We start from the raw sequence: 9,302 nt of genomic DNA on the forward strand, positions 1-9,302 counted from the left end.
CATTCCAAAGTCTCAAGAACAGAATTGTGGCTGCATTAACAAACTGTGCAATCTAATTGAACGAAGTCGTGTTCTTAAGTGAGTCCCGGAACGAACACATGGTACAGTTGGTTGAGCTCTTTGAACGGTTAAACGAAGCAAAACTGTTAATAAACTTAAAGAAAACATTCGTGAAAGCAGAGCTGACATTCTTCAGACATTGCATTGGTGATGGAAGGTTGACACCAGGAACGTGAGGACAAAGGGCATCGATGAATTTCCACGACCAACTTCGAAAAAGATTTGCTTCTATTATTGGGACTAAGCAGATTCTACCGGAAGTTTGTTCCAAACCAGCAGCATAGTGCCACCATTAACAAATTTGCTGAATAAGAACAGAAAATGTTGGTGGACAGAATAATGTCAGGGGCCACTTGACAATTTAAAAGCAATAGTATCTACCGTACCAGTTTTAGCTACACCAAATGTTTTGAAACCCTTCAAAGTTGCAATCGATACTCATGAATAGGAGTTGGAGTTGCACGCAACAGGAAGGTGATAATGGAATTGAACTGCCAGTATGTTGGTTTTCAGAGAAACTCAACTCCCACCAGATAAAATGCTCGAAGATCAAAAACAAACTGCTGAGTTTGGTGCTGGCCTTACAGCATTTTAATACTTATGTCATGAACAATATGTCGGAGACGGTTGTGTACACGGATCAGAATTCTCTTACACTTTTAAACAATTTAAAGACAAGCAAATGAGACTATTCCGTTGAACTCTTATGTTAAAGATCTTTAATTTACACTTCGTACATGTTCTGGATCGTATGAATGGGATAGTAGATGCGTTATTTCGGATTTAACAGATTGTTTCATAAGATTGAATTGATACCAGTGATATGTATGGGAAGAAATTATTAGGAACTTACATTAATGTTCTATGTATACCATGCTAATGCAGTTTGGAAATAGAATTAAAACAATTCAAATCAATATAAGCTGCTCCAGGTGAGGTTGCAGTTTTTAGCCTGAGATCCCAATGCTTCTAGCTCCAAATAAAACTGTTGGACTAAAATCTGGTGTTGTGCGATTTTTAACTTTATTTAAGTTTAGCATCCATTTTTCAGATTTAATCATGCCACTCTCCAACTTAATAAAGACTTCTACACTATTATTGTCATTCGAACCGCAAAGATTCGAGCAACAGTGTTTGCTAATTAATCCTCTCTCGTTGCATAATACTCAATCTAGGATGGCTTGCTCTGCAGTTGATTCATGCAATTATTGGTCAAGGAAACCGTTCCTCATATATTCCATGAAATTTTCCTCTACGATATTGTTACCAGTTTGATTACTCCAATCAATATGTAAATTGAAGCGGCCAATCATAACTGCTGGAGCCTTACTTCATGCATTTCTAACATTCTGTTTGATACTATCCCCAACACCACAAATGCTGTTTGGTCACCTGTACCAACTCCCACTCATGTATTTTTTTTTCGTTTAGTGTTCCAAAGCTGCGTCAATACAGATTCCACACATTCCTGGTTAATGTCCTGCCTTACTATTTTGTTAATTACCTCGTTAACAGACAAAATTAACCCACCTAGCTCTCCTTTCCGACTATTTTTCCAGAAAACCGAATAACTCTAAGAGCTGACTTCCCATCCTTGTTCACCCTGGAGCCAGGTCTCTGGGATTCTAATTACATCGTCTCCAATACTTATGGATCGTTCTGTTAATTTAGCGATATTAATTCAATGCTATTGACATTGAGACAGAATCTTCAGGCTCTTTTATTTTTGGCATGCATTCCCCTTATAAAACTCTTGTGAAGTATGTCCCTTTTGGACTTTGGCCTTTGGTTTCTCATCATTCCATTTTCAATTTTCCCCTTACCGTCCTTTACTTCTGTTCCCACTTTACTTTTCCTGACTTCTTGCATTGGTTCCCATTGCCCTGCCATATTAGTTTAAACCCTCCCCAGCAGTACTAGGAAGCAATTACCCAGGGCATTGGTTCCAGTCCTGCCCAAATACATTCCGTACTGTTTATCTGGGTCCACCCTCCCACAGAGCTGGTTCCAATGTTCCATGAATTGAATCTCCCCACTTCACCCTTCAAGGTACCTATTAATCCTAACTATCCTGGCTCTTCTATTCTGACTAGCACGTGGTACTGGTTGAAATCCCAAGAAAGATATAAAATTCCTAAGAGGCCTGATAGTACAACTGTTCGTAATGTATTTCCCCTCATGAAAGATTTCATTACCATACCACATATTCTCAAATAAAAAACATCGAAATTCAGAGTTAGGTGAGGATGATCTCGTCTCTGAGACGGTTGTGATTCTTTGGGATTCCGTCACAGAGAGAGAGAGAGTTGAGGGAGCAGAGTCTTATCAATATGCATGATGACGTAGATCCTTGATCCGTAAGTAAATCAAAGATCATGGGAAAGGGTAAGGAAGTGTACATGTACATGATCTTATGATCCCTATTAGGCTATTAGGGAAGCTGGAGGAAATAATGCCCTGCTCCTTTTAATATTTCTCATGATATCATTGTATTAAAATTTGGTGGGATCTGCAGTGCATACTGTGGTTGAAATGGCGCTTTTAAAAATGTCAAGCTGTCGTTGCCAGTTTCCTACTGCGTGGTGAAAAAAAATCACTGATATCATCACTGTATTCCCCCTGCCCCACCAGCTCCAGAGTACTGTATTCCCCTCCCCCAGCTCCAAGTTACTGTATTCCCCTTCCCCCCAGCTCCAGAGTATTGTATTCCCCCTCCCCCAGCTCCAAGTTACTTTATTGCCCCTCCCCCAAGCTCCAGTTTTCTGTATTCCTGTCCCCTAGCTCCAGATTACTGTATTCCCCCTCCCCGCCAGCTCCAGGTTACTGTATTCTCCCTCTCTCTGTCCCCCCAGCTCCAGGTTACTGTATTCCCTCTCCTCCCCGCTCCCAGCTGACACGTACATCTAAGACCATGTCTGTAGATTGTTATCGATGTTGATTTGTGTTTAACTTTTCAGCAATTTACTTGAGGGTGCTACATACAGAGAATTAAGTGATTGTTAGTGGAAACAGAAGTATGTTACTCAGAAGGTTTAACAGAATTATCATTGGAGAAGTAAATATTCAATAGGACAAAAGCATTCAATTATTCATTTGAAGATTTCCTAAAGAAGCCTGTTTCAGCAGTTATGTTTCCTTTCAGTCTCCATGAAAACTCGGCTCATTTTACATTTCAATGTGAGTATATCATGCACATGACAGGGAAAGCCTCCAGTATAATTCCTTCTTCAAAACTCAATGAAAATCAGCATTACTCATTTGAAAACTGTTCTCTTCATATTTGGTGATTTGAGAGGTCAGGAGATATCAAGCAAACAGCAATAAGTAAAACGCCCTAGTCTCTTCCTTAGGCATATTATTCTAAAAGAATTACAATTGTGAGGTAATCAATGATCATCGATCAAAATAACAGTTCACAATGACATGGTGGTGCGCCAACTATGAATATGCACACTGCATTTTACTGGTCTTCAACTTGTACTTCTGGTACAAGTCAAAATGCAAAAAGCTGTGAAGAATACGCCGTGTTTCTGTTATTTATCGGACTATGTTGGTCAGCCAATCTGCATTGTGGAAAATTTATATTAAGAGAATTCGAGTAGACAGTATCTATCGTAACCATTCTTTCAAAGAAAAATGTGTGAACTCATGCGCACAATAAATTATATATTTTATCTGCAATGCATATTTTCAGATGCTGCTTACCCAACTATTGGGTCAAAAACTAAAGGCTGGGATAAGAAATACTTGATATAGGAAATAACTATGAGAGCCTCTAATTGTGCATTCATGTAACTGTACTTAATCATGAGTCGGCCAAAGTTAGGTCTATTATGGATACCAAAGGAAGCATAGTAATTTAAGCAGTACAGATAACAATAACTCATGTTCAAGACAAGGCATTGTGTTTACAAATGATTGACCAGACTTGTGGTCCATCAGCAAGCCAAATCATTGTCATTGTCTGAATTTTTTGCCTAATTCAATAAGTTAACAAGGTCACAGGTTACCTAATTGTCGCACATTCCTGTTCAGTTTCACATAATTCAATTTTATAGTATTTAACAAATCGAACTACCTCTGCTTAGAAGCTGAATCAGAAATTGCTGGCGAAACGTAACAACTCAGCATCAGTGGGGTTTACACAAAGTTTGGTTTTGAATGCGGTGAGCTTTCTTCAGAAAACCAAAAGAAAAATAACGTCATTCTGTTCATTTCTGCCTCAAATAAAAGGCTGCTTATGTTAACCTTTGACTTATTTTTATTCTCTGAAACAAATTGAGATATCCAAACAGCATTCATGTCGTCAACTTGGATCAGGATTTTATGTGCTTCGATTAGCTTTCTTCTCATTTATATTTTAAATAATAACAAATAAGTTCACAGAAACTCAATATGTCCGATCTCTGTTCATGAGTTAATCAATATATTCGACTTATAGTTCTAGTGAATCAGTTCTGGAGAAAATGTAGTATACAGACTATTCCTTGTGAGTAACAAACTAGAATCTGGACGAACATTCATGATATAGTTCCATAAATGCACAGTAACGCCTATAACAAATCATCCTTGTATTTGTTACCTAGTCCACTTCCCATGGAACAGCAATATTCCATCCACCTTTTTTAAGAGCGGCTCGAAATTCATACTAGCATTTCGTGATGCATGTACTATCACGCACTCAGAGTGGTGTGAAGCATCTGTCTTTCAATGAAAATCTGGTTTCTGCATTTTGTTAAAAATTGACAAATTCCCATTTATTCTCAATTTGTGTGGTGACAGTAAACGTTGATTGTTATTTTACAAAACGACTGTAGTTCTGGAGGCAGTTCCATGAGATTGGAAGGTATTGCATGTCCAACTTAGAAGCGAGCAACAAAGCAAATTCTACTTCAACCTCCTAATCATTTAATTTCATTGGCTCACATCACAACCATATTTGCTCTCTTCTCGAGCTGGCGCCTGCGTATCCACCTGTCATATTGGGGCAGCCCCTGGTAAAAGACAGCGTATTATGGTCATCCATTAGCCTTCACATAGTTGCAGGAACAAAATTCGCTTGCTTCATCCTAGCATTAAAATGAGGACATAGTATGTCACAATGGTAGCTTTCAGGAGGAGTTATCCAAAAGTATCAGAGTCCACTCTGAACAAGGAATCTTAAGAATTAGTATTCAGGGAGTTCTGTAAAAACAATAGTTGTATGTATCCGTAGATGAAAGGAGATGTGTGAAAGCAGACAGTCTGAATTTTGTTGCAAGCATGAAGAAGAAAAGTAAAATACTGCAATAACAAAAATAAATGCTAAGTGTGCGTTTATGCCGAGTAAAAACGTAGAATATCAAACAAGTTAATTGATCTGTGAAAGTGATGAAATTTTCGACTTCATAATGAAAAAAAGTTGTCTGATTGAGTTTAAGAGTAAGTCAGGGTAAAGTTAATGAATCCCACCTATTGAATGTTCGTCCAGATTCTAGTTTGTTACTCACAAGGAATAGTCTGTATACTACTTTTTCACCACAACTGATTCACTAGAATTATAAGTAGATTATATTGATTAATTCATGAACAGAGATCGGACATAGGTCATTCCGCTATAGTACGCGTTTTATTAATGTGAATTCAGTATAACACAATTGATGAATTGGGGACAATGTTTCAATAAGGTGAACTTTTAATACATGTGTTAGTTAAAGCGCGATTCCAGACCCAATAGTTTAAATGGTATTGTTATCATGTGATTTTTTTGTAAGTGGGACTGTTTGACCTCTCTCTTCAACATGTCGGCATATTTGCATAGCCCAAGGCGTTCAAATACTTTTGGAAACTGCCATCTTACCTGATCTTGCCTGCATGCCGCTTCAAATCTGCAAAATTTGTTGCTGGAAAAGCGCAGCAGGTCAGGCAGTATCCAAGGAGCTGGAGAATCGACCTTTCGGGCATAAGCCCTTCTTCAGGAATGAGGAGGATGTGCCAAGCAGGCTAAGGTAAAAGTTAGGGAGGAGGGACTTGGGGAGGGGCATTGGGAATGCGATAGTTAGAAGGAGGTTAAGGTGAGGGTGATAGGCCGGAGAGGGGGTGGGGGCAGAGAGGTCGGGAAGAAGATTGCAGGTCAAGATCGCGGTGCTGAGTACGAGGATTGGGACTGAGATAAGGTGGGGAGAGGGGAAATGAGGAAGCTGGAGAAATCTGCATTCATCCCTTGTGGTTGGAGGGTTCCTACGCGGAAGATGAGGCGCTCTTCCTCCAGGCATCGTGTTGCCATGGTCTGACGATGGAGGAACCCTTGAACCCCGCCCCTCCAGTCGCCACCAGGACAGAACCCCACTGGTCCTCACCTACGACCCCACCAACCTCCAGATACATCATATCATCCTTCGTCATTTCCGCCACCTCCAAACAGACCCCACCACCAAGGATATATTTCCCTCCCTTCCCCTATCAGCATTCCGGAAAGACCACTCCCTCTGCGACTCCCTCGTCAGGTCCACACCCCCACCAACCCAATGTCCACTCCCGGCACCTTTCCCTGCAACCACAAGAAATGCAAAACTTGCGCCTACACCTCCCCACTCACTTCCCTCCAAGGCCGCAAAGGATCCTTCCATATCCATCACACATTCACCTGCACCTCCACACACATCATTTACTGCATCCGCTGCACCCGATGTGGCCTCCTCTACATTGGGGAGACAGGCCGCCTACTTGCAGAACGTTTCAGAGAGCACCTCTGGGACACCCGCACTAACCAACCCAACCACCCCGTGGCTGAACACTTTAACTCCCCCTCCCACTCCACGAACGACATGCAGGTATTTGGCCTCCTCTATCGCCAGACATGGCAATACGACGCCTGGAGGAAGAGCGCCTCATCTTCCACCTAGGACCCTCCAATCCCAAGGGATGAGTGCAGATTTCTTCAGCTTCCTCATTTCCCCTTCCCCCACCTTATCTCAGTCCCAAACCTCGGACTCAGCACCGCCTTCTTGACTGGCAATCTTCTTCCCGAGCTCTCCACCCCCAACCCCTCTCCGGCCTATCACCCTCACCTTAACCTCCTTCCATCTATCGCATTCCCAACGCCCCTCCCCCAAGTCCCTCCTCCCTACCTTTTATCTTAGCCTGCTTGGCACACCCTCCTCATTCCTGAAGAAGGGCTTATGCCTGAAATGTCGATTTTCCTGCTCCTTGACTGCTGCCTGACCTGCTTCGCTTCTCCAGCAACACATTTTTCAGCTCTGATCTCCAGCATCTGCAGTCCTCACTTGCTCCAAATGTGCAGCAGTTTGGTTGAAACTTAACTGCCCAGTGCTGGCCTGGCTAAAGGTGCTCTCATCGCGTGATGCATATAAAACATTGATGCCCTGACGCTGATGCTTACATGAACCCACATTTTTTTTGTTTACTCCCAAATATCTATTGATGACTGATACTTTACACCTTACACCATAATGAATTGTCGCCTGTTGTAAGTGGTAAAGTGGCATCTTGTTCAATGATTTATAGAAATCGAAGTGTTATATACATGAATTGATACTGCTTCAACGATGTTTTGCTTTGCTCTCAAAGTATTCCAATACATTCGACAACATAATTTCCTTTTCATAAACCATATCGTTTTTCATTCTTGCACTGATACATTTTAAGTGTTACATTGCAACTTACAAAGCAATAGCCTCCAGAATTTCACCTATTAATGACGTGCATTTTCTTCTTCTCTCCCCCCTTGAATCAGGGTGTTGTATTAATCACCTGATACACTTGAATTTCTTGGATGTTATTAGTCTCCTCAATTACGAAGAAATCACAAAAGTATCTATTGTATTCTCTTACGTTCTGCTATTCTCCATCATCAATTCCACAGACTTGCATTCGAGAGGACGAGTTCATTTTAATTGTGTTTCGTTTTTGAATGCCTATAAGATACTTCTTTGTCTCCTTTACCTTTTTTTCTTTCTAAATGCCTCCTGCATTCCAAGTTACACTACATTTTAAAGCTTTCAGGAATTTTGTCCTTGTTTGATATTGTCTCCAATCTTGTAACCTATGTTTATATGTTAAGGAATTACACTGGCGATCTTTTCTTTTGTTGCAGTTTTATGACAGAATGTGTTTTCTTCCTCATGCATATCATTACACAATGGAATGTATATTGTTAAAATTTGCCACAATAGTTGTCTTGAGACAGCACTGAACATGTTTGCCACTGCTCAGCAATTCGAACAGAAATATTATGAGAAATTAATTGAAGAACACTTCAAACGATAGCTCTCCAGTGAAATTCAAACTATCCTCTATGTTCTCAACAGCAAGATTTAGATGACATTTCTCATGATAGTAATATGTCAGAATAACCTGAAGTCAAGATGGGGGCAAACTTTTACAAGGCATCGCTTCCAGATACTTCCCCCACCTTCATCGTCATCATTTTTAGTGTGGTCAAGATCAAACCTCCCTTTGATGTGGATATTGTTTGCAGAATGGTCTAAAAACGTTTAACAAATTCAAATTTAAGAAGAAAGAAACAACATCGGACTCGCTTGTGAAAACGTAAGTATATGCATGAAAATATCATCTCTGCAGTCTCAGTCGAGGATCATGAAGCTTTGTTTAGTGACGTCAGGAAGTATAATGAAGGATTTGTCTCATTCCCAACCTCAAGAGAAGCCAAATCCCTGACCAACACGTCCCAGGTCAAGGTCAGGTCTATTCCTTTATTAAAATCAATGGGAGGTCCTCGAAATGTGGTTTTAAACTCAACCATAAAGCTCATTGTGTGTTTACAATGCACATATGTGATTATATGTATTTCTCTGAGCTCCATTTGTATCGTACTGCCTGTATTATGTTGTTCTTTTTATATTGTAATGTAAAAACGCCTTGTCAGTGATGTTGAGTACCGCTCACACAGTAGAAATGTGTGGACTTATTTCATCAACTTCCCTCTATTGATCAGTCATTCCAGATATCATATTTAAAGACTGTCTTAGGTTCTTCAACACAAACATTATAATGATTCATGTTAAAGATATGATCAACACTATAACTCCGACATCCCTATTTTTATTACAATGTTGACTTCCAGCTTTTTCTATTTGTTAATGTGTGTGAACAATTCTGACGTCAATAAACATGTTTGTTCAATGATCTAAACCTAATGTCAATATTGCACAATATTTATGCCGACAATCGATTTTATTTTCAGCATAAATTACTCCAGATTTTGAAAGAAGATGATCTCG

Source organism: Chiloscyllium plagiosum, unplaced genomic scaffold (assembly GCF_037043375.1).
Source record: "Chiloscyllium plagiosum isolate Xiang-an unplaced genomic scaffold, Cpla_swu_hap1 HiC_scaffold_35, whole genome shotgun sequence".
Taxonomy (NCBI): domain Eukaryota; kingdom Metazoa; phylum Chordata; class Chondrichthyes; order Orectolobiformes; family Hemiscylliidae; genus Chiloscyllium; species Chiloscyllium plagiosum.